The sequence below is a fragment of the Lutzomyia longipalpis genome, chromosome 3 (assembly GCF_024334085.1).
Source record: "Lutzomyia longipalpis isolate SR_M1_2022 chromosome 3, ASM2433408v1".
Classification (NCBI taxonomy): Eukaryota; Metazoa; Arthropoda; class Insecta; order Diptera; family Psychodidae; genus Lutzomyia; species Lutzomyia longipalpis.
This window is the reverse complement of record NC_074709.1, coordinates 23,628,568-23,652,015: the sequence shown is the minus strand read 5'-3', so window position 1 is coordinate 23,652,015 and position 23,448 is coordinate 23,628,568. Positions and strand designations below refer to the sequence as shown.

General features: G+C 35.0%; 1 protein-coding gene across 15 annotated transcripts in view; it reads left to right on the top strand.

Moving 5' to 3' along the window:
* Nucleotides 1–23,448, top strand: part of LOC129792948 (CUGBP Elav-like family member 4) — a 538,090-nt gene that overhangs the window by 214,678 nt on the left and 299,964 nt on the right. The window lies entirely within an intron of this gene.

The following is a 23,448-nucleotide window of genomic DNA, read 5'->3' as shown; positions in this document are numbered from 1 at the left end:
GAAATTTCCGAATGGAATTTTTGCATTAAAAATAGAAGCGGAGGTACTTGACGAGGGGGCTTTGGGGGTGGAGTGAAGAGCACGGGGTATCGCTAATTGGGGCCTAATTAAAAGTTGAGCCTATTTGGGGAAAGCTCTAACGGTGAAATGAGTGTTTGGCGCATTAATTAATTTTTAATTGGTAGAATTTTCCATGGTGGATTGATTGCACGGTTACCACTTGAGCGGAAAAAGTCGCATTTGGCGAAAAGGATTTACTGCCAGATGCGCTGTGCTGGGGAGGAAATCCCGGGTGCTGCTGGAGGATCAAGTTGTTGAAGGAACCTCGCGGAGGCGGTGATGCTAATTGGCAGAATCCGATTTAGATACTATCAGTCGAAACTTCGTGCTAATTGCATTGCATTGAGATACACCATTTATGATTAATTCCAAAATTTCTGCCTGGCTTGGTGCATATTTCCACCTCCATCGTCAGTCATTTACGGGGCTAAAACTTTCGCGTTGTGCATTGTTTGTGTGCCTCCCGAGATAGTCCACCCACCCACTCACGCAGACAATATTGCAAACTGTTGGGGTTTACAAAAGCCCTTCATTCCACCAGAGTATTGCAACAAATGGAAGACATTGTAATAAAGTGCACGTTTATGTAGATTTATTTAATTTAATAAATTGATACTTGTTTGTAGAAATGATAATTTACGTTTATTTTAGTATTTTGAGTACACTGTAAGGCGGGTTGGGAGGGTCTCAATCTTCTGAATATCTTGATTTTTATTGGAGAATTATCCGAATATTGGTAAATCCGAAAAGTTCATTCATACAAACATCATTTGCTTAAAATCGAATAACTTTCTTCGCTTAAAATTAGTACTTTTTTTTTTGGCTTGAATTTAGTACTTTTTACGCCAAAAATTTGTACCTCATTTTAAAGCTTTTGCTTCTGAATTTGAGCATTTTTAGAACTTAAATCCGAACATTTTTTTTTCGGTTTGAATTTAGAACCTTCGAGTCATGAATTTTGTACTTTTTGAAGCTTTTTATCCATTGAACAATTCTAGAACTAAAAACCCAACATATTTTTAGTTTTGAGTTTAGTACTTTTAGGCTTGAATTTGATTCTTTTTATGTTTCAGTTTAGTACGTTTTAAATAATACTTTTAAAGCTTTGGCTATTAAATCTGAGACTTTTAAGAACTAGACACTTAACAATGAATTAGTACTTCTTCATCTTAAATTTAGTACTTTTTAAGGCATTAATTAAGTACTTCTTAAAACTTTTGTTTCCTCAATCTGAGCATTTTTAGGATTAAAAATCGAACTATATTTTTCTTTTTGAATTTAGTACTTTTTAGGTTTTTCTCCTCAGTTTGAATCTTTTAAGGACTAAAAACCAAACTAGCTAAAAAAATATTTTAATAGATTTTACAGTGTATTCCTTTGTTGTTTTTCCTTTCCTTTCTTCCTTAAAGAATTTTCTAAATGAAAACATCTCAATTGCGCTGTGAAGACATTGTGTGGAGGTTTAAGCAAATTAAAGAGCCGCATCCAGAGATAGGAAAAACACCATGTCACGATCCCTTTGGGAAGAAGCGTGCGAAAGACAAAATCCAAGGAGAAAATCCCTTCGAGTGGAAACAATAAGTGGAGGCTTGGCGCACACCCAAAGCAGATAATTCGTCTCTTTATTGCAATATTTGCTGAATCTCGCAAACAGTGTTATTTTATTGCATAAATCCACACACTCAATCCACACCCATCCCCGAAAAACTCCGTGAGGGCACCAATCTTCCCTCCCCTCTGGTTGATCCTCGGACAAATCCCACAAAAGGACGTACTGCCACGTTTATTCCTCACACACAGTCTCTCCATTGCCACCCCCGCCCTTGTTCATTGCTCCCTCCACCACAAAGTGGTGTAACAAATCTCCCAGGCAATAAAACACGCTAAAACTGCCAAATGTCCTGCCAGAGGTGCTTTCAATGAAATTTTCATATTTGCATGAAAGCGAATAAATATTTGAAACGAAATTAATTAAGCAGCTATTTACACATTGAGATATTAAAACATTTAATCGCTATTTTATTAATATTTGATAGAAATGTGGGGAAAAAATATACATCAATATTGCATTTAGCATTGGAGATTATTAATTTGAAAATCTACGTGAAAAGTCCTTATTCTGTCAATTTATTTGCTTTTTTTGGGAGGCATTTTGATGAAAATTTCTGGGGGTGGAGGTGTAGAGGGTTGTTATTCTGGAAAATTGAAAATATACAATTTTCGTGGACATTTTTTTTTCCTATTTTTTCACAATCTCTGAATGTACGGAATTGGCCTCAAAAAAGCATCCTTGAATTTGAGCTTTTTCCGTAAGAAAAAAAATCATTCACAATTTCCACCTTTTCAATCAAAAAGAAAAAAATCAAAGAAGTCTTTAATGTTTCTTCGGTGAATCTGTACAAATTAGCAAAATGTTTCCCAAATAGAGGAGATAAATTTATATGAACTTTATACAAGAGGAGGATGCACTTGCGAAATAAAATGTGAACAGACACTGCCCGGAGGGTTTCAGCTCAATCATACAAGTTTTCCTTTTCACAACACAAAAGTGTGTGCTTTTGGGCGCAAGGGGTGGGGCAAGGAAAGTATCGGCTGGGGGGCGAGCTGGTGTGGAAAAACTTTTAATGATATGGAACTCTGAAAATTTCCCATGAAATGTCCTCACCAGATAATGATGATGACGACACTCCAATGCCATTTTCTTAATTAGCTCCCTATATTCTGTGAGCCCCCTTCAACATATTAACCCAGAGTAGTTGTTGGGGGTGGGTGGGATTAGCTCTCGATGATGGGGTGAATTGGCATTTAATCATACAATTGTATTAAATTTAATGACTCCAATCCTAATATGTTTTCTTCTTGTTTTTCTCTCTTTCCAGGTGAGTCTCACACGATGGAAACATCTTGTTTTTTCGGTTGAAAAATCTCCATGTTGTGAAGAATCCTCCCCCACTCGCTCGTGGAAAAATATGAAGTATACATTCAGCAATATTGTTACGACAGCAAAAGGTTTGAAGGGAGGTGAATGGGGGGTTTTTTGTATATAGTGAAAAATGCGCGAATGCACAAAATTCCATCGTAACGACATTTAATTTAGCATGTCGCAGAGGTGCCACATTCTATTTGTCATGCAAAAGAATATTTGTATTGTACGTCTCTCTTTTTTCCCCACCAACGCTGTATCCTCACTCCCATTCCCCCTTGTCCAAACTTATCCCTTGGAAATTGGCATTTTTTTCCACACCCACCGCCCTACTTTACAATTGAGTGAACACATCAAATGAAATAAAATTCATACAATCATCTTTCATCATTGGAAAGGAAAAACGATGTTTTCACATATATTTTTCCCATTTATAGCATTACACAGAGAGAACATCTATGCGTCCCCACATTCTGCACAGTATGTTTCAATTGAACTGTGTGGCTAAATTAGCCGATTGGGAGCTTCATTTTAGACACTCTTTCTGTGTTTGTTACTTTATTTTTATAAAGGGTGTTTATCTGAATAAAAAGTATGAATTCAAAAATTCGAATTTTGTAGGAAATATTCGGAATTATTTAAGGTAATTTAATATTATTCGGAATATTAAAAAAAAAGTTCGTAAATTTTAGATTAAAAATTAATGAAATACATTGAAACTAATAAATTGTAAAAAAAATTAAAACCTTTAATCTTTTTTTAATAAATCTATTCTAAGTTAGAGAAGAATCAAAACGATTAATAATGATGCAAAAGTATTTAAAAACTAATTTAATGCAATTTCCATGACAAAATTCCAATATGGATTGAAAGAAAAACTATTTAAATGCAAGGAACACGGTTTAAATAAATGGAACTCCATTTGAATAAGTTAAACGTGGTTTAAATGGACGGAGTGGAGAATAAATTAACGAAACTCATTTTTTTTAAATAAACGAAACTCTAGTTATAATAAACAAAACGCGATTTATGCCAATGGTTCAGCTTTATTTTGCGCCGCTATTTCGCTATTTATCAAGAATTGGTGGTACTAATCAATAAATCAACAAAATATTCGACTAATTCTGAATTATTCGGCTAAACTTTCCGAATATTCGCCAGATAAACACCCCTTGATTTGAAATCTACGTGCGCTCACGATTTTTGTATTTTTAAAAATATCCTTGTTGCACTGTCTACGATTTCCATTCTTCAATAAATTCTTCTCGTCAGTTTTTAATCTTTGCGGACGTTGGGTTCCTTCCGGATCCATATAGCTTCTTTAATAAATTGATTTATGCCTAAATTAAAACCCATATAAATAAACCTTTATTATACGTTTTTAATGAAATATTTAATTTTGCTCTTAAAAAAAGTTAATTTCACGAACTAGTTCAATAGATGCACCCTGTGCAACCAATAGCTCCACAACCCACTTCATGCCATACCTATGTACAATATTTTATACACATTTTCTGTTTGCTGCACAAATAAACAGAGTACTTTTGTAGCCATTGACAACCAATTCAAATTGGCAGGGGCATCAGTAGAGCTTCCCAGTTGCTCCAGCAGCGATACGGTTGAGCTCGTGTGGGGCTTCATTGAGATGAAAATGTTTTGGAAAACTTTATTTATACCCACCTCTGTCCTCGTTATTCCCTCTCTGTCTCTCTCTGTCTCTGATGGGGTACCATGGCAAAACATCCCTCTCCAATAGGGTTTTTCATTACGGGATATCCCGGTGATTTGCGTCCAACGAGAGTTTTTATAAGCATGCAAACTGATATATTTGGTTAAGAAGCCATCTCTTTAACGCTGAAAAGAGAGGGAAAAATAGAGTCGGAGAACATGGAGAAATAAATCGTGCAATCATTTCCTCAATCCTTCTTCAGCCACTCATAGCCGCTCGACACCCCCTTTCATCGTAGCTAGTCTCTCGTCTAAAGCATTCAAGTCATGGCCAATTGTTGCTATGCGATACATATTTGGGGCATACACTGGAAAAAAAGGGATTGGGAAAAAAGGGATGAAAAAAAATGCGGAAAAATTTTCTCTTCTCCACTGCACCTCCATAGTGATCCTTGACAACAAATTTACCTGTAATATGACGCAGGTCGACCTCTTACGACCTAATTAGTGATTCTGAAATTATTATATTTGCTCATGTATGCATATAAATTGAAATTGAATTGGAACCTCATTAATTTATCGAGATGAACTCATGTATGCCGGTATTCAAGGTGATTCTGCATCAACCAATTGTAAATTATGTTGAGCATTGAGTGAACATTTGTTTGATGAACCAACCATTCGCATTGAATTTCATCATGCTCATAATCCACGTTCACATCCCACGATTTACAGGCTGTAAAAGAAAATTTGGAGCAGAATATTGTTCTTAAAAACCTCATCTTTATTAAAGTTTTTAGAACAGAATAGAATAGATTCATTCACGTCAAAAAAGTTCGCAAAAGTTAAAATTTTTGAGAGCTTTTAAATACATTTTGAATTCAATTTAAGAGTCAAATGGGATAATAGATCCTTTAAAAACAATTTTAAAAAATGCTCAAGGATGATTTTTTTTCTAATTAAGAGAGTCTATTCAATTAAATTTTAAATGAAAAATCCTACAATTTTCCTCATTTTGAAACTTTCTGTGGTTAGTGTAGGATTTAAAAAAGTTTCCACGACCCTAGCATTTTGTCATCAAGTGTACGTGACAGATTAATTTACTCAAGCGACAATTCCACGAATTTTCAATTTAATCAGTGCAACAAATACCATGGAATTAATAGTGTTATCCTGCTCAAAATTATTTGTTCAACATTTCTGTTATCTCTGTGATATTGGATACCTCTTAGTAGTTCATCCAGATCATTGGTAGCTAGCTATACCTTAAAATATTCCCATTCCATTGACAAATTTCCCGAGGAAATTCAATTAAATTTCCACCTTTTAGGGTATTTTGTATGTGGTTAAATAAATACCGCCCAGCAGGCCAAAATTGCAATTTTTTTAGGTATTGAAGAGACATCATAATCATCATGATTAACACCCCATTAGGGTTATTGGCCCAAAACAAACGCAACACTTTCCCAATGTTTGCCACTCTTAGAGAGAGTAGGTTGTGTGTGTATGTTGTTCTTGTGAATTAGAATTTATGGTAAAGTAATATAAAAAGTTTTCTCTTCCATTTGGGTCTCGCGCGCGCGAAATGACTCCCCCGCATACCCAGCTCGTATAGACACGCAATGGGGATGATTTTGTTGTGGATTTTTGGGGGAGATGATGATGTGTTCCCACAACTGGTCCTGTGCGCTGGATGATGGACGCTGGAAGCGGGCCTAAGGTCGAGTCACTGATACACTTGATTCTATTTTACACTTCCAACTTTATTTATTGATATAAATTTTACAAGTCCCAACTTGGACTACCTGATACAAATGAAAATGTCCCGATACGGACTTTCAGAATTAACTGATCGACTGGCCAGTGGCCCGAGGCCACGCTCTGACTGATCGAACTGAACTCACTGAACTGAACTGAATTGCCTGACTGACTGAACTGAACTGAATCTCTGATCTGACTGACTCTTCGATTGAGGGCGTCAGCCCTTTTTATTAACTTGATCACCCCCTCACCTATCTCCCGTCTCAACACTCTACCTGATAAAATTCCAGGAAAAGGGAGCGTCTCTATTCTCGGGATGACGAAATTCCAAGAAAAAGGGAGTTTACCCTTGCGAGAGACGCGAGGTGGCAGCTGCCCATTGGTTATCCTCACGCATCTACCCCCGCTATCGCGGCGCGATCGCCAAACATTGGATCGCGCTTTCTCTTCCGATAGCATCATCACGCATGCATGCTGTTACCTTCCCGCGCATCTTGAGCATTTAGGCAAGAAAACTCTGTCACCTCGCTCTTGGTGACCGTGGGAGTTTACCTTTTTGTGAATTCTCATCTTTCAAATATGACCATATTTGGTCACATCTGTTGGGGTTCATCCGCTGTGGAAATTTACCCCTAATGTTGTATCAAGGTATAGTCTTTTACAAGTGAGAAGATCGAAGGAGGAAGAATGTCGCTTGGGTGACTTTAGAGATAATTTAGCGCAAGATATTGAATATAATGTATTGAAAATAAGGGGTTGTGTTGGGTCACAACACTCCTTTCCCCTGTGAACAAGAGCTTTTATGCTCGTAGAGCTAAAAGCTCAGAAAAGCTTGAAGTTCCGAAGGAACTGAACGCTTTTCTATAGGTATTGAAAATATATTAAAGGGGAAAAGAAAAAAAATTGGCATGATTTCAAATTAAATAATAAATAAATAGGATTTAGTGAAATTGGTACGATAGAAAGAGACGGGGCGAGACAATTTTATGGGGTAGGTAGTTAAATAGGTGAGTGTGTTATTCACACATCCCTTTCCCCTGTGAACTAGAGCTTTTATATTGCAAAGATAAAAGCTCAGAAACTTAAGGTTTTGAATAAACTGAAAATTTTTCTATTACGATTGGTGAGACGGAGGTGATCATATTTTTGTTTACAAGCAATATTTTTTTTTTTTTTTTACTTTTATGATTGTAGAATCTTAATTTTTTTTTGATTAATCTTTAGTTCATTTTTTTTAAGTGTTTTGCTTTCCTTCAATTTACTTATTTACTTATTCCTTTTTTTTTGTGTGGTTTATCTAAATTTATGGAAGAGATAAATATCTTTTTTTTTTGAAAAGCAATTAAAATTATTATTATTATTTTTTAGATTAGGTATTCAAATTTAAATGTAATTGATTTTTTTTTTTTAATCTTATTTTACTTCTTAGCTATTATTATTTATTTCCATTATCTTTTTCTTTTTTTTTTTGTATGTATTTCTTTCATTTCGAGAACTTGATTTCTTTATTTCGTAGGTTTCATACTTTTTATTTATTTTTTTTTTTGCTCTTAATTTTTATTATTCTTAACTCTTTATTATTTTTTTTTTCCTTCAATACGGTTAATTTTAATATTTATGGATATAAAATGATTGACTTACTGTCCTTCTAGCTTAAATTTCTTTTTTTTTTTTTGTTACTCATACATGGTTCTTGTCCAATATATATTTTCATCATTTATTTATTATTTTTTTTTTTTTAATTTCTTTTCTTTCTCTTTTTCTTTTTTTTTTTTTTACTTGGAGATCGTAAAATGTGTATTGATTTTCTTTTTTTTTTTTGTATAATTTATTAGCCGAGAAGGGGGTAAGGCAAGGAGGTATCCGGGTATCGCGTTTTTCATTTCATTTCTTCCGATAACGTTGATGTGTTTATTTCTTTTTCCTTCTTTTCAAGCATTCCCAATTCCTTTCGTAATCTACTATAAGGACTCTCTTCAAATGCATAGAACATTTGCCTTTAGTATTCACATAATTTCTTTTCAAGCATTCCCAATTCCTTTCGTAATCTACTATAAGGACTCTTCAAATGCATAGAACATTTGCCTTTAGTAATCACATAATTTCTTTTCAAGCATTCCCAATTCCTTTCGTAATCTACTATAAGGACTCTCTTCAAATGCATAGAGCATTTGCCTTTAGTATTCACATAATTTTCGTGATTTCTTATATAACCAGTGTAACGCAATGAGGGCGTCTTAATTCGATTTACTTCAATATCTTCATTATTCGCGGGACATATCGTGAGCGTAGTATTTCGTTGATTTTCATTATATTCTTCATTATTTCCATTTTTTTTCGTAGTATCTCATATTCGTATTATACCGATTAATTTCATTATTTTCATTATATTTTTTTTTTATCTATTCCGATTTTTCGCGTCTATCTCATTTTCATTTTATTCCAATAAGTTCCCATTTTTTTTTTTTTATTATATTCTTCGTTAATTCCGTTTCTCGCGTTATATTTCATTTTCATTTTATTTCAATTTATTTCATTATTTTCATTGTATTCTTCATTATGATTCCGTTTTTCGCGTGTATCTCGTTTTCATAGTTTTCCGAATAATTACATTATTTTCAATTAATTCCCGTTTCTCGCGTTATATTAGTTTCATTTTCATTTTATTCCAATTTATTTCATTATTTTCATTATATTTTTCATTATTTCCGTTTTTCGCGTGTATCTCGTTTTCATAGTTTTCCGAATAATTCCATTATTTTCAATTAATTCCAATTTTCGCGAGGCACACACAGGCGCCAATCCTTGATCCATTCTAATTTTATTTTACTTTATAGCATTATTCGCGTAATATCCCACAGTCATATTATTTTATAAATTTTCATATTTCTCTAATTTTCCTTGTTTTCTTCGCTTTCTTCATTTTCTTCATTTCTTATATATTTTCATTTTCTTCATTTCTTTTTTTATATTCGCGGGACGCATCACTGGCGTCATTTTTCGATTAATTTCATTTTCTTCATTTTTTTTTTATATTCGCGGGACGCATCATTGGCGTCATTTTTCGGTTAATTTCATTTTCTTCATTTTTTTTTTTTTATATTCGCGGGACGCATCATTGGCGTCCTTTTTCGATTAATTTCATTTTCTTCATTTCTTATATATTTTCATTTTCTTCATTTTTTTTTTATATTCGCGGGACGCATCATTGGCGTCATTTTTCGATTAATTTCATTTTCTTCATTTTTTTTTATATTCGCGGGACGCATCATTGGCGTCATTTTTCGGTTAATTTCATTTTCTTCATTTTTTTTTTATATTCGCGGGACGCATCATTGGCGTCATTTTTCGATTAATTTAATTTTCTTCATTTCTTATATATTTTCATTTTCTTCATTTTTTTTTTTATTCGCGGGACGCATCATTGGCGTCATTTTTCGATTAATTTCATTTTCTTCATTTTTTTTTTTATTCGCGGGACGCATCATTGGCGTCATTTTTCGATTAATTTCATTTCCTTTATTTCTTATATATTTTCATTTACTTCATTTTTTTTTTATATTCGCGGGACGCATCATTGGCGTCATTTTTCGATTAATTTCATTTTCTTCATTTCTTATATAATTTCATTTTCTTCATTTTTTTTATTTTTATATAATTTCATTTTCTTCCTTTCTTATATAATTTCATTTTCTTCATTTCTTATATAATTTCATTTTCTTCATTTCTTATTCATATATGTAATTCGCGGGACGCATCTCTGGCGTCGTTTTTCATTTTTTTTTTTCTTATGACTGGGGCACTTCGCGGTGTGTTGACGTAATCGATCTCTTTTTAAGGGATCATTGATTTCATTTAAATGCGATATTTCAAAGTCAAAAGGGGATCGTATGATTGCGTTCTATAGAATAATTATTTTGAAAATCTCCCTGCTCTTCTCGAGGCAGGTTATGTGAGTTTCTCTCGGATGTTGTAACATTTTGATTCCTGGCGTAATATTAAAGTTTTGATTGTGAAAGCGGACACTTTTACTTTGTGTGGCTCGCCGAGTTTTATTAGGATGAAAACTATATTGAGATTGCGAATTATTATAATCAAAATCATAATTTGATTGATAACGACGGTTAAATTTTGGTGCATATTGCTTATCTGTGGGATATGAATTATTCCAGTTACATCTGTATTGTTCATTTGAATGTCGATTTGATTGCGCATTTCGAAGGTAATTCTTATCTGGATACCGGTTTTCTTTATAATTATGGGAATTAAACAAACGATTGTTATGTCTATAATTTTGATTTTGTAAAGCGCGGTTATTCATATGAAAGTTATCGCGAGGTATAGGAATGCGATTGCCTGAAAAGTCCTTGTAACTTTTATTTTCTTGCCGCAGGCTGCGAAGTCGATTTTCTGCATCTACAATAACATTAGCAAGACTTTCATGTTTTTCTGCTAGAATAAGAATACGTGTCTCTGCATCACGAATGGCCTTACAAAAAGTTTCGATGGCCAAGGTTGTAAGCGATTTCTGTACATGTGCGGGTACGGATTGATTACTACCAAATTCTGCGGCATACGCATTTATAACGATCTCCAAATTTTCTTTAACTCTTTTTCCAAAATCAGAGAGAGTCTCTCCTGCTTTATTTCTAAGTGAAGCTAAGTTTTCTCTTGCTTCATCAATTTTAATGTCTAAATTTTTTTTTTTTTTTTTAATAAGAATTCTTCTCTCATTAATTTGTAATCAATTGTTAAGTTATCTTTGTTCTTTATTAATTTTAAGAAAGAGGGAGTAATTTTAATTAATAAGAAACTGGTAAACACACGATCGAGTGATTGATCGTTTTCTATTTCAAATATTTCATATAAATTGTCAGAATTTAACAGAAAAATTTCGAGGGACTCACTGCTTAAGCTGGGGAAGTCGTATGTAATTCTTCTTAAGTTTTCCATTTTGCTGTTCCATTCACTCTCGAAAAATTGATGTGATGATCCGTGCTGTTCATTGCTTCCTGGTGTGGGCGATGGCGAATGATGATCCGTGGTGTTCCTCGTTGGAGGTAATTTAATGGTGCTCATGGTGCTTCGTGATGTGTACTGCATTTAAGATTTTAGCTGCTTCTTATAGCCAGATGCGTTATGCTTGATTTTCCAGATGATTTTCTCGAAATTGTCACAATTCAATCGATGACGGTTTTTTTTTTGTTATTTTTTTTTGTTGTAATTTGTCGTGCAGTTCTCGATTTTCTTAGATTATTGCGTTTGCGTTATCATATGTAACGATCGATTGGGTCTATTGAAACATTTCTTTCCGTAGCAACATCGGACGCTGTATTCCATTCTGTCGTTCGATTCAACATTATTAACAATTTTTCGATTGGAGTTAACGACTTCTGTATGAAGAATATGTTCCTTATCCATTCAATAATCATTCGTGTAGCCGCTTCGTAGAACATTTTACTTTCTCACTTTTTTTTTTCTTACACCACTGAATTTTATTTGTTTTATTTTATTTGATTTTATTAAGAAATTCGCAAGAAGTTTTAAATTTATGTTAAGAATTTTTTTTTTGTGTTCTCGATTAATTTATCGTATTTAGATTTATGGTTTTCACTTTGTTTTAAATTAGAAGTTAGATTTCGATTTATGTTGGAATTTTTCCTCTTTTTTTTTTTGCTGTGATTCTTTCGAATTTTATGATGAAATATTCTCTCAGATTTTCCTCCTGGCTGGAGACGCCAAAATTAATGTTGTGGATTTTTGGGGGAGATGATGATGTGTTCCCACAACTGGTCCTGTGCGCTGGATGATGGACGCTGGAAGCGGGCCTAAGGTCGAGTCACTGATACACTTGATTCTATTTTACACTTCCAACTTTATTTATTGATATAAATTTTACAAGTCCCAACTTGGACTACCTGATACAAATGAAAATGTCCCGATACGGACTTTCAGAATTAACTGATCGACTGGCCAGTGGCCCGAGGCCACGCTCTGACTGATCGAACTGAACTCACTGAACTGAACTGAATTGCCTGACTGACTGAACTGAACTGAATCTCTGATCTGACTGACTCTTCGATTGAGGGCGTCAGCCCTTTTTATTAACTTGATCACCCCCTCACCTATCTCCCGTCTCAACACTCTACCTGATAAAATTCCAGGAAAAGGGAGCGTCTCTATTCTCGGGATGACGAAATTCCAAGAAAAAGGGAGTTTACCCTTGCGAGAGACGCGAGGTGGCAGCTGCCCATTGGTTATCCTCACGCATCTACCCCCGCTATCGCGGCGCGATCGCCAAACATTGGATCGCGCTTTCTCTTCCGATAGCATCATCACGCATGCATGCTGTTACCTTCCCGCGCATCTTGAGCATTTAGGCAAGAAAACTCTGTCACCTCGCTCTTGGTGACCGTGGGAGTTTACCTTTTTGTGAATTCTCATCTTTCAAATATGACCATATTTGGTCACATCTGTTGGGGTTCATCCGCTGTGGAAATTTACCCCTAATGTTGTATCAAGGTATAGTCTTTTACAAGTGAGAAGATCGAAGGAGGAAGAATGTCGCTTGGGTGACTTTAGAGATAATTTAGCGCAAGATATTGAATATAATGTATTGAAAATAAGGGGTTGTGTTGGGTCACAACAATTTTTTGTTTCGTTGAAGCTCTTCCGAGTCAATTCCCTCTCCACCATGTCCATGCATTTTAACACATTTCACCATTATCATCAGCACCCCATTCCACATACATAGTACACCCCTCCACCCCCACACATATTCCCCCGCTGAAATGTTCACGTGAGAACGAGAGGGAAGCACGAGAAGTATTATTTGAACAACAAACTAATATCGGTGAAAGCTTTCAAGCTAAAAACTTTGAGTACAAATTTCATCCCATTGCACTCATCATTATTTGAAGTGAATGTGTGCTCCGGGGTGATTTTTATGGTTCACTGTCTCGGAGACATCACGTTTCCTATTGAGTTTCCTTCCTCAGCGGGGATGACTTCTATAACATGCAGCTCTGGTTCATTAGGTGGCGACGAGTTAGAGGAACTTTACAACAACAACAAGAGAAAAAAATGGAAAAACATTCGCAGCTGCATATGTTTGAATTTCCAATGAGTTGGGAAAATTTTTCGAAATTGGTTTTATAGTTAATTTTAATAAAACTAAATCATAACATAATCGATATTTAATTATTAATTTATTATTTGTATTTTATTAAGTCAGTTAATTATTGAAATTAAACTTTTGGATTCAATTCACTAAATTGATATCTGTAGAGATTTTTCCTGAAATTGGAAATAGTATCAGAATTTTATTAGGAAAATTAATAAATAATCATAGGATATGTTGTAGGCCAGCACTTATGTATTTGATGTAAGCACATTCTAAATAAAACAGGAATGTAGCCAGGGAAATGTTTCGATGTCTAAACACCCTAAAAATTTAAGTAATACAGATTACTCTTTAGAAAAAAAAAGACTAATATTTTTATGATTGAAACCTCATTAAATTTTGAAATTAAAAAAAATTAAAAAAGTTTAAAAGAAATTTAAAATGAAAAAGAAACGTCAGATGTTAAATTTTACGTTAAACGTTAAAAAAGAAAATACAAACCCCAAACGTTAAAACAGAAACGAGAAATATAAAAAAGAAACTCAAACAATACAAAATGTCTGACGTTAGCAAATAAGCGTCTGGCATTAAAATGAACGTTAAATCGTAAAACGCTAAAACTAACATTAAAGATCTGAAAAAATAAATGTCAAACGTTACGTCAAGTAGTTTTTAACCCTTTTTCAAAGTTTGTTAATTTAAAAATAAAACTAAAAACTCGCCCTTTAATAGATTTCTAAAGCTCCCAAGATAATCCAGATTACACAGTAAAGACAGTAGAAGGTGAAGGTGATGATGAAAAGAATTTTTCTCACACCCATCGATTCCTCATCAATATTTTTCGTCACTCACAGCGGAATCCCAACAATTTTAATGGATTAAAATTCAAGTAAAATCCCCAGGAGTGATTCGGGGTGGTGGGTGGATTTTTTTAGACAATAATTTAGCATTTTTTACACAAAGGGCGGAGTGAGAGAAAAATGTAAATTAACATTCCGCACGTTCTAAAGTGGTTTGGCGCATAGTAGCGAAAAATGTTTGTTGTGCTGCGGCAGACGAATCGTGATTCCTGCATGCGATCCTTTTGGGTGAGCTTTCGCCGCCCATCTATTTATGTAAATAAGCCAATTTAGCACTCCTATTGCCATGCACATGAATATGGTGATTAGATCGCCCCATGAAAGATATGTCTAGTAAATCAATTTGCTTACCCATATCAAATTTTTCATTAAATTCTTGTCAGATTCCAAAAAGTGAGACTTGGAAATTTCGCATGAACTTCATCTCCTTTTGCTTGTGTCTTCTTCATAAATCACGTCAAGTTGTCATTTTTTATTATCATTATTATTATTATTGCATATATACTTTTTTTTGCTCCCTTTCCCCACCGTATGCCATTCCCATTCACATGTTCTCTCGCCTTGTTTCTAACCAATTTTCTCTCTCTGGGTTATTGCCTCTTTGTCCTTTCTGCGAGTACCAAAAGGGATTCCACCCCCATATTAACTTTCACTCATGGGAAAACAGGCGGCGAAAGTTCCCTATTTTACTCCATCCTGTCATCCCCACGACTATAATGGCTTTTCATGTATGCAGAGAATTTCTGTCAAAGTGGAGCTTTGAAGAAAGCTCCCCTACACCGAAAACGATGCGAAACTTCTCCCTCATGTTGCTTCCGTTCGCGAGAATCAAAAATTAGTCCTACTTATTGAGAATTTTCCCTTCTTGCACATTGAGAACTTTTCAGACAATTTAATGAAGAAAAGAAGAGAGAAAAACCTCATATATTGATGGTATAGGGGAAAGAAGTGTTAAAAGATCCATGCGAGGACACATTGAAATATTTATATTATTCTCCGAGAGAGCCCGTAAATAAATTAAAAACTTTTCCAATATGATACCATCATGAAGGGCCATACCAGGAAACCTCCCGAATGCGTGGATCGACCAGTTGAATGGGTATGGAAATAATAAAACATGGCAAAATGAAACTTTCCGAACTGTCTCAATTTCTCACCCACACACCCCCCCTAGGAACAAGCCAAATACATTAGGTACAGGATGGTGGGCAGGGGGATTGTAAGTTAGACGGAAATTTGAGAGAAGCAGAGAGCAAATATAGGGGTAAAAGGTGGGATTGCAAACGCGGTATACGTTTTTGGGAAAGTTTTCAGAAAAGAGGTGGGAAACACACCTCCAAGGAAGGTGCTCTGAAAGTTTCAAAAGGAAACAAAGTAAGAGACCACGTGGAATTAAATAATTTTGTATAGGAAAAACTTTAATGGAAATGGAAAATGATTTAAGAATTTCAAGTATGTACTACACAGTCAAAATTTGAATTTTTTGGCGCCAAAAAGTGGCAAAGGCTGTAAAGGCTGAGCTACATAGCATAGTCTAGGTAGGACAGCATAGAGCATATAGTTTGCAAAACAAAGGTAAAAAAAATTAAAAGCCAGATCAAATAATCCACTTAATTTCTCAGATTAAATGCTGTTAGGAATCACTTTCATTTTGTCGCATGAAATTATCCATTCCGTTGGGAAATTGATGAAAATACGTAGTGTCAAGTCGAACGTCCCTACCCACATCTTCTGTCCCACCTCATGAGGCTCACTGTCATCGAGCCTCCAAATTAGCGAGTAACAGACTTAATTGAATTACCCCAATATTCCATATTCAGGCGGATCTGCCGCTGACGCAAACGCCACACTGCAGTGCGCCTCCTCCAAAGGAACATTCGTTGATGAATAGACTCACCCCACAGTGCTAAATTAGCACCTTATATCTGGAATTTTATTTAAATGAACCATCTAAGTGACTCCCCACCTTCCAATCTCTTCCATTAAAATGCCGTGAAAGTCAAAAAATGAGCTTTATCATGCGGAAAAGCTTTCTCACGACGGATGCATAAGGAAAACTTGACCGCGTGACCGTAAATGCCCGGCAATGGAGGGACCAAAAAGAAGCGAAATAAATTTGTCAGAAAGTCACAATCACACAAAGTGCATCCATTTATAGATGATCATTTCAACCTCCGCAATGTCAATGCGACGACGATGCTGAAGAGGGCACTAAAAAGGATTTTTGGTGGTGGCCTGACAGACAGACAAATACCAAAAGCACATTACTTAATCATTTCTGTCTACAAGAAATCGAAGGAAATCAATCAAATTCACAGAGTGAATCCCCACCAAGTCTCTTTCTCTCTCTTCTCCACTTTCTTCTGCCGCCCTTTCCTTCTCTCTTCCTCACCCTGTTGGTTCCTTTGCTTTTTTCTGTGACTTCTTTTTATGTAGGGCATAAGCTCATGCTCCTACAGATTTGGATATAATGATTATTATTTAGAAATTGAATAGAGAGAAGTCTTGTTTTTTTTTGTGGGAAGATGAGTTGAATTTAAAGTTCTAAAATTCTTAAACTCCCCTCTTTTATACCTATGTACATACATAGATATGTAGCTGAGTTCCCACTGGAGGTGCAATGGACCAGAATCGAGGGTTGAATTAATTCAATGTCAATCCTTTCCGCTACTCAGTTTCCTTGCATTCGCATAAACGCCTCTCCCTTGGGAATTTTCTCACAATCCTACAGGGTGGTAAAAGTGCTGTACAACGCTATATATGTACATAATATATATAAGTTGTGATTGACAGTATTTGACATGGAAAATAGTCCTATCAAGCATGATTCGCGACGAGAAATCCCGCGCGAAACCTTCCAAAAAAAAAATCCTCGCGTCCATGGGGAATAAGACACGCGGGGGTGGTGCGAAAGAAGTCAAGATGCTGGAAAATAACCTGTCAGTTAGACACGATTCGATGGCTGTTCGTCTATTATTTTTCAGTTTTTTTTCTTGCTTTTTTTCACTTTCAATGTAACCGCTCTTTGCTATGTTGGATGTTGCCTCCTGGTGTTTGAGGTGACCTGCAACATAGTTCCACATCGTGACAGAAACCCAAACCGAATTACAGAGTGTAATGGCCGTGTCATTTTGGTCTCCCCTGTGCCTCCTAAATAACACACCCGCCCTTCGTTGCTTCTGGCCCATCAGGGTCGAGTGTGTGTGGCATATCAATGATAATGACGATGATTTTGATCTGAAACATTCAACATCTCTCACCTTAGACCGAGCTCAGCAACTCACACCACAACCTGTCTCTCAGGAGTGTGTGCGTCTGGCACGATTTGCTGGTTGAACGTGCGTGAGGGCACCTCAACAAAGTCAATTTCAACCCTTTTCCTCCCCCTCGAGTACATCATGCAAATTCCCAAGGAAAGATGATTTCAAATGGAAAATTTCTTTTTTTTTTTACAAATTTTAGGATCATTTGGCATGAGTGCTATATATTTTATTATTTATTACATAACTGAAAATTTTCCTTGATTAACCCTTTAAGGGCTGTAAGGAATCCTGCGGGTGGAATGAAGTAAAGATTCTGGCTCAATATAAGGGAAAATTAAATTATACTAAACTTTTCGCATTCTTTGGGTCATACATGGACCTTTCAATGTTTCTATATTTCATGCGGATGGGATGGGTCTCGAAAGGGTTAATTATTGATTCCTATATTTCAAACCTTAAAAAAAAATGTCAAACGTTAGAAAAAATATAAGAGGTAAGAAAATCAATGTCAAAAGATTGAAAAGAAACGTCAAAGGTAAGAAAAAATCTTTAACGTTAGAAAGTAAATGTCCAAATCTTGGAGCAGTAATGTCAAACGTCAGAAAATTAATTTCAAACCTAAGAAAAGAAAACGTTAAAAAATAAGACAGACATAAGAAAAAATATATAAAATGTTTGAAAAGAAACGTCAAATGTCAGAAAAGAAATGTAAAGCATTAGAAAATCATCTTTACACACGAAAAGAAACGTCAAATGTTACAAAAATAACGTCAAACGTTACAAATGTACAAATAAACTGCTAAAAGCTACTTATTCAAATATAACAGACAATTATAATTGTTTTAGTAATCACAAATTTTCATAAATCTTGAATCTAAAGTAATTTTTTTTAGTCAATTTATATTTAAAAAATCTAAAACAACCCATTGAATCGATTTCTGTCTACAAATATGTCATGCATGGATAATTTGCTAGATTTATAACAGACTCTATTGCTTTATAGACCACTGACTAATTTAATATTTTTACTTATCGACTATGTATGAACGATCCAAAACTTTAATTTGATGATTGAAAAAAGAATTTTATTTTTGTTGAATACTCGCCCCACAAAAAAAAAACGGAAAAACGTGAAATGTGAGAACGAATGGGATATTTAGTTAAATGTTCAACAATATCAATTTTCGCAAATTAATATTTCCTCAATTATTCACTTTTTTGCCATGGGTGAATCATCACGCAAATCACATTCATCCAGTTTGCGATATGATAAATAATAACTGCGTGTAATGCGAGTGCGTGGAACATTCTCGCCAAAATACGACAAATTGCACATTTATTTCAATATTGCCGGCGGAGTTAATTTATCATTTAAATTCCCAACAATTACTCGAGAGAAAATGCGAACGCACATCGAAATTCAGCAGCGATTTCTCTAATTGATGGAATTTATGGGGAAAATTCGTTCTTAACACCGGAGAAAGTGGTCTTGTGGGGGGTGTGGGATGCTACGATCCTTCGACAGGAAGAATCTTCCACCCAACTCTTGTGATATGGTTTGGAAGCTGGGGAGAGGAGGGGGGCGTACACACATTTTCCAATCTTCTCCACATTGGCATTGAATAAACTCTCAGTGGAAAATTTTCTGAATCTCTGTGTGTGTTTTTGGTTAACACTTCGTACATCGTGACATTAAAATTAATTGCAAGACATCAGTTAAACTCACACCATGTCGCAATGCCGACAAATTCAATCCCATTTACTCTTTCTCTCCCAGCATCAAGGGGGGAGAGAGAGTGAAAAAATTCAATTTTCCAACCTACATCCTTCGTGAATGTAGGATGGGGGATGATTTTCTAAAGGGATGAAAATTTACTTACAGCTTCAGCAAACAAATTCCCCGTGTGAGAGCTTGATGCTGCACAGAAGTAGCCGAAATTCAAGCACAAAGGAAAAGCATCTGCATTTCCACGGTTTGCAATAATAACAACAATTGCAATAACAATATTGTGATGAAAACTTCCACCAGTGGAGTGCCAGGGAAAATTTTGTAGTAAATGGATTCAAGATGGAATGCACTCTGCCAGTGTATTTTGCTAACTTGGAGGGAAGTAGAATTGTTTGAGAGAATATTTTATTCTTTTTTAATAAATTCAATTTTGGAAATTCTTCAATATATTTTTTTTCTAAAGCTCAATGAGTTAATAAAAAAACTGAAAATGTCGTTAATTTTTTGTTTTGAAAGCTCTTTTCTCATATTAGAAAGTTTCCCTACTATTAAAAAAAATCATTAGATAAGCTTACTGTTCAATATTGAATCCTTTGGCAGAAGGGGATGATGCGAAGAATCACTCATAAATCCAACATGAGGCCACTTTGCAACCCTTTAGTGTCACCCCTCATATTTCTCAGCAGACGAAGGATGATCGTCATTTAGAAGGATCCCGTGATCATATTAATGCCGGCAATAAATCGTGGAAAGTGGTGCAATTTGAGGTGCTTTCATTTGGGTCCGCTGGCAGTGTGAAAGACGACTCAATTTGCGGAGAATCACTTTCGTCTGCCAGACATTTACATATTCAACATGATGTTTCGTGGATTTTTTTCCCTGGCGCTTATGCTGTCGTGTTCCTTTTTTGCATGCTTAATTCAATGGATATTTCATCCTCGATTCTACGAGCGCACACGGAGGAAATTTTGAGAATCAGGTGAACTGATGTGATGAGCTTATTTCCGGGGAGGGGGCGTGAGGAAATATAGAGCTTAGTCCAAGGAAGAATTATTTACTATTATGAATTTAAAAAAAAAAGAAAATACGCATACAAGAACTTTTTCGATCCATTAAAAATTTAAAAAAAATCATTAAAAGCTTCAAGTCTATGTATGTATGTACGTATATATATAATTTTTTTTGTGAATTCTAAGACTTCCGAAAGCAGCATAAACTTTTTCGTGAATTTCAAAAGCTCGTAAGAAAACTTTGGGGGTTTTCTCACTTTTGTTCTCGAAAATTTAATAAGGAATTGTACTACAAATTGAAGTTGAGACTTTCAGTATTAACAGTCCGTTAGCTTTGACACTTTTTACCCTCTTTGCGAGACTTTCTTCTGCACGAGAAACTCCTGCGCTGCTGATTGTTCAACGGAGAGAGCTTATGAAATTCTAAGTAGTGCAATTTTGTAAACAAAAGCACGTGGAAATAGAACTTCACACACAAAAGCTCTCAAGCAGCTTTTTCACGCACAACTAGAACTTTTATTCGATATACGAAACTGACCTACTGCTGAATTTACATGCAATGGAAAGAAAAAAAATCCTCAAGAAAATTGCAAATATGTATTTCTATTGTTCTCTCAATAATCGGGAAAAAAAAACTTTTAGAAAAATAATTGCGCAGAAAAATCAGTCTGAGTACTTTGCATTTAAATTAACTAACTATCGGCTATTTGGGGGCGTAGATCCGGAAGATAAAAAACATGGCTTTTGCATTTCAAAACGCCCCGACACAATGGCTCGAATGGAGGGAATATTTAATAATTAATTTCACCCACTTTTCACCCTGTGTGCCCTTCCTTCGACATTTCGATCTCTCACGGCGGGAGCTTTTGTGTCAAAAGCTCAAAGTGAGTGCAATACCCCACAAGTATTTTCTATGTCATCGACTGCGGGGCAACTTTTCCACGTCTTTTTCTCGCCCCCATCGAAATGCAAGAGAATGAATGAGGCACAGGGAAAATGGCTGAATGCTCGATTTTGCCTTTTTGGGGTTCTTAAGAAATTTTTTCTTTCAGGGGACTATTCGTTTTATTTTTTTTAATAATTTGTAATTTTTACTGATTTTATAACAAATATTCTATAAAATTATGAATCATGTATTGCTGTAAGGGCTCGAAAACTATGTTAAACAATACATAATTCTTTACGCAATACATAATTCTTTACATCCTCTAATTATTGTGAGTAATTAATTTGACTATTTTGTGTTATTTCAAAATATTTCAAAACACAAAAAAATTTTTTTCACAAGAAGCTTTTTCGATAAATTGCAATATCTCTTCCCTTAAATGCAACCCCCGTGCGTTCCAGCAATAACAATTGGTGGCAAGAAAAAACGAAGAGAAGAAGGAGGAATAAAAAAAACAACAAACGAGGAGAAAAAAAGAAAGAAAAACGGTGTGAACATGAAAAGCAGGATTTTTTATTCCAAACTCGCCCTGTTAGACTCTTTGCTATATACGGCCAGAAGGGGTTGGGGGATTCGTTGAAGTTTATGTTGAAAACGGTTTGCATTTTAATGGAATTCATCCAAACCTCCTCCCTCCCCTCCTCCCACTTCCGCCCATTTTTTCCGTCACTTCATCCACTTTCTTTTCCCCGGGCCCACAACTTAGGGAATGCGGAGAGGCCACACATCATCATAAGGGGTGTCGGACAGTTTTGCATATTAATTTATTCATCCAATCCTGAACACATCACTTTCATTATGGCCAAAGCTCTAAAACACTTGACGCGCAAACCTCTCGACGGTACGGAGTGAAAATAAAAGTTGAATTGATATAGGGTGTGGGGGGAAAGAGCTTGGGGCGGCACAATGGACGTTAGAGTCGGGAAATTATTTTCCAATTTTCATGACCTTAGCGCGCGAAGGAAAAAGGAATTCTCAGTGGTATATCTTTTGCAAATATTTTCCTTTTATTCCCACTGTGAGATGGTGGAAAAGTACAAAATACAGAGAAAATTGACTCAAGATTGACTCCTGCGGGGTTTGTGGTTGGCTTTTGATGAATATTTTGCGTGAAAGTTTCAGCCATTTCTGCGGTGATCGATCCTAAATTGGAAAAATAGAATGCAGAAATAAATTTACAACAGACCAAAGTTTCATTACATGAAAAATGTATGAAGAAAGGGAATCCAGTGCTCAATAAACTTTGCAATAAATTCATTTTTATACCAATATATAAATACCAATAAATAAAACTTCGAAAAAGAATTCAAATTTGGTGCAGGATGACATTAACGGTTGATCTATATTAAATTCTTAATCTAAAAAAAATTGTTAATACCTAATTTTTATTTATCATTAATTATTATCATTAATAGTGAAAGAAAAAAAATATTTTCCTTGACTGAATTGATACAGACCTCAAACTCTTGCTGAAATTTTGCAAATAAACGTAATACATTGATTTTTCGCCAAATTGTCTTCATTCTATGCAAATCCATTATCAAAAGATTATTTGAGAAAAAATTAATTCATTTAAAAGTAATAACTTGATTGAGAAATTAAAAATATAAAATAAAAAAATAAAATATTCACCAGATCGTAAAAAATTATTTTTAGGATTTTTTTTTGGCAGCTTTAATCCTGAGTTTATGGGTCTAATACGACTAGTACTAATTCAAGCGACAATATGCTAAAGCTCAATAAGAGCTTTTGTTCATCGATAAATTCATTTTATCATTAAAATAACTTCAAGTACATCCCTACATTACAATTTCTCCATATTTGTCGCGAAATATTTCATAGAAAAAACCGAAGACAAAAGTCTAATTGAAGACAACCATTTCATGGTATTTCTTCATGAAAAAACTATATACATTTATATGTATATCTAATTGCAATTACTCTCGATCAAATGGGAGAAATATGTGCGATGAGATGGAGAGAAATTGCTGAACCATGACCTAGACGCTCTATTGAGTTGGGAGCTGAAAAAAGGCAAACAAGAGGGAGCTTTCTCTTGTGAAAAAAGCTCACAAGTTGAAAGAAAATTGCAGTATGACGGACAA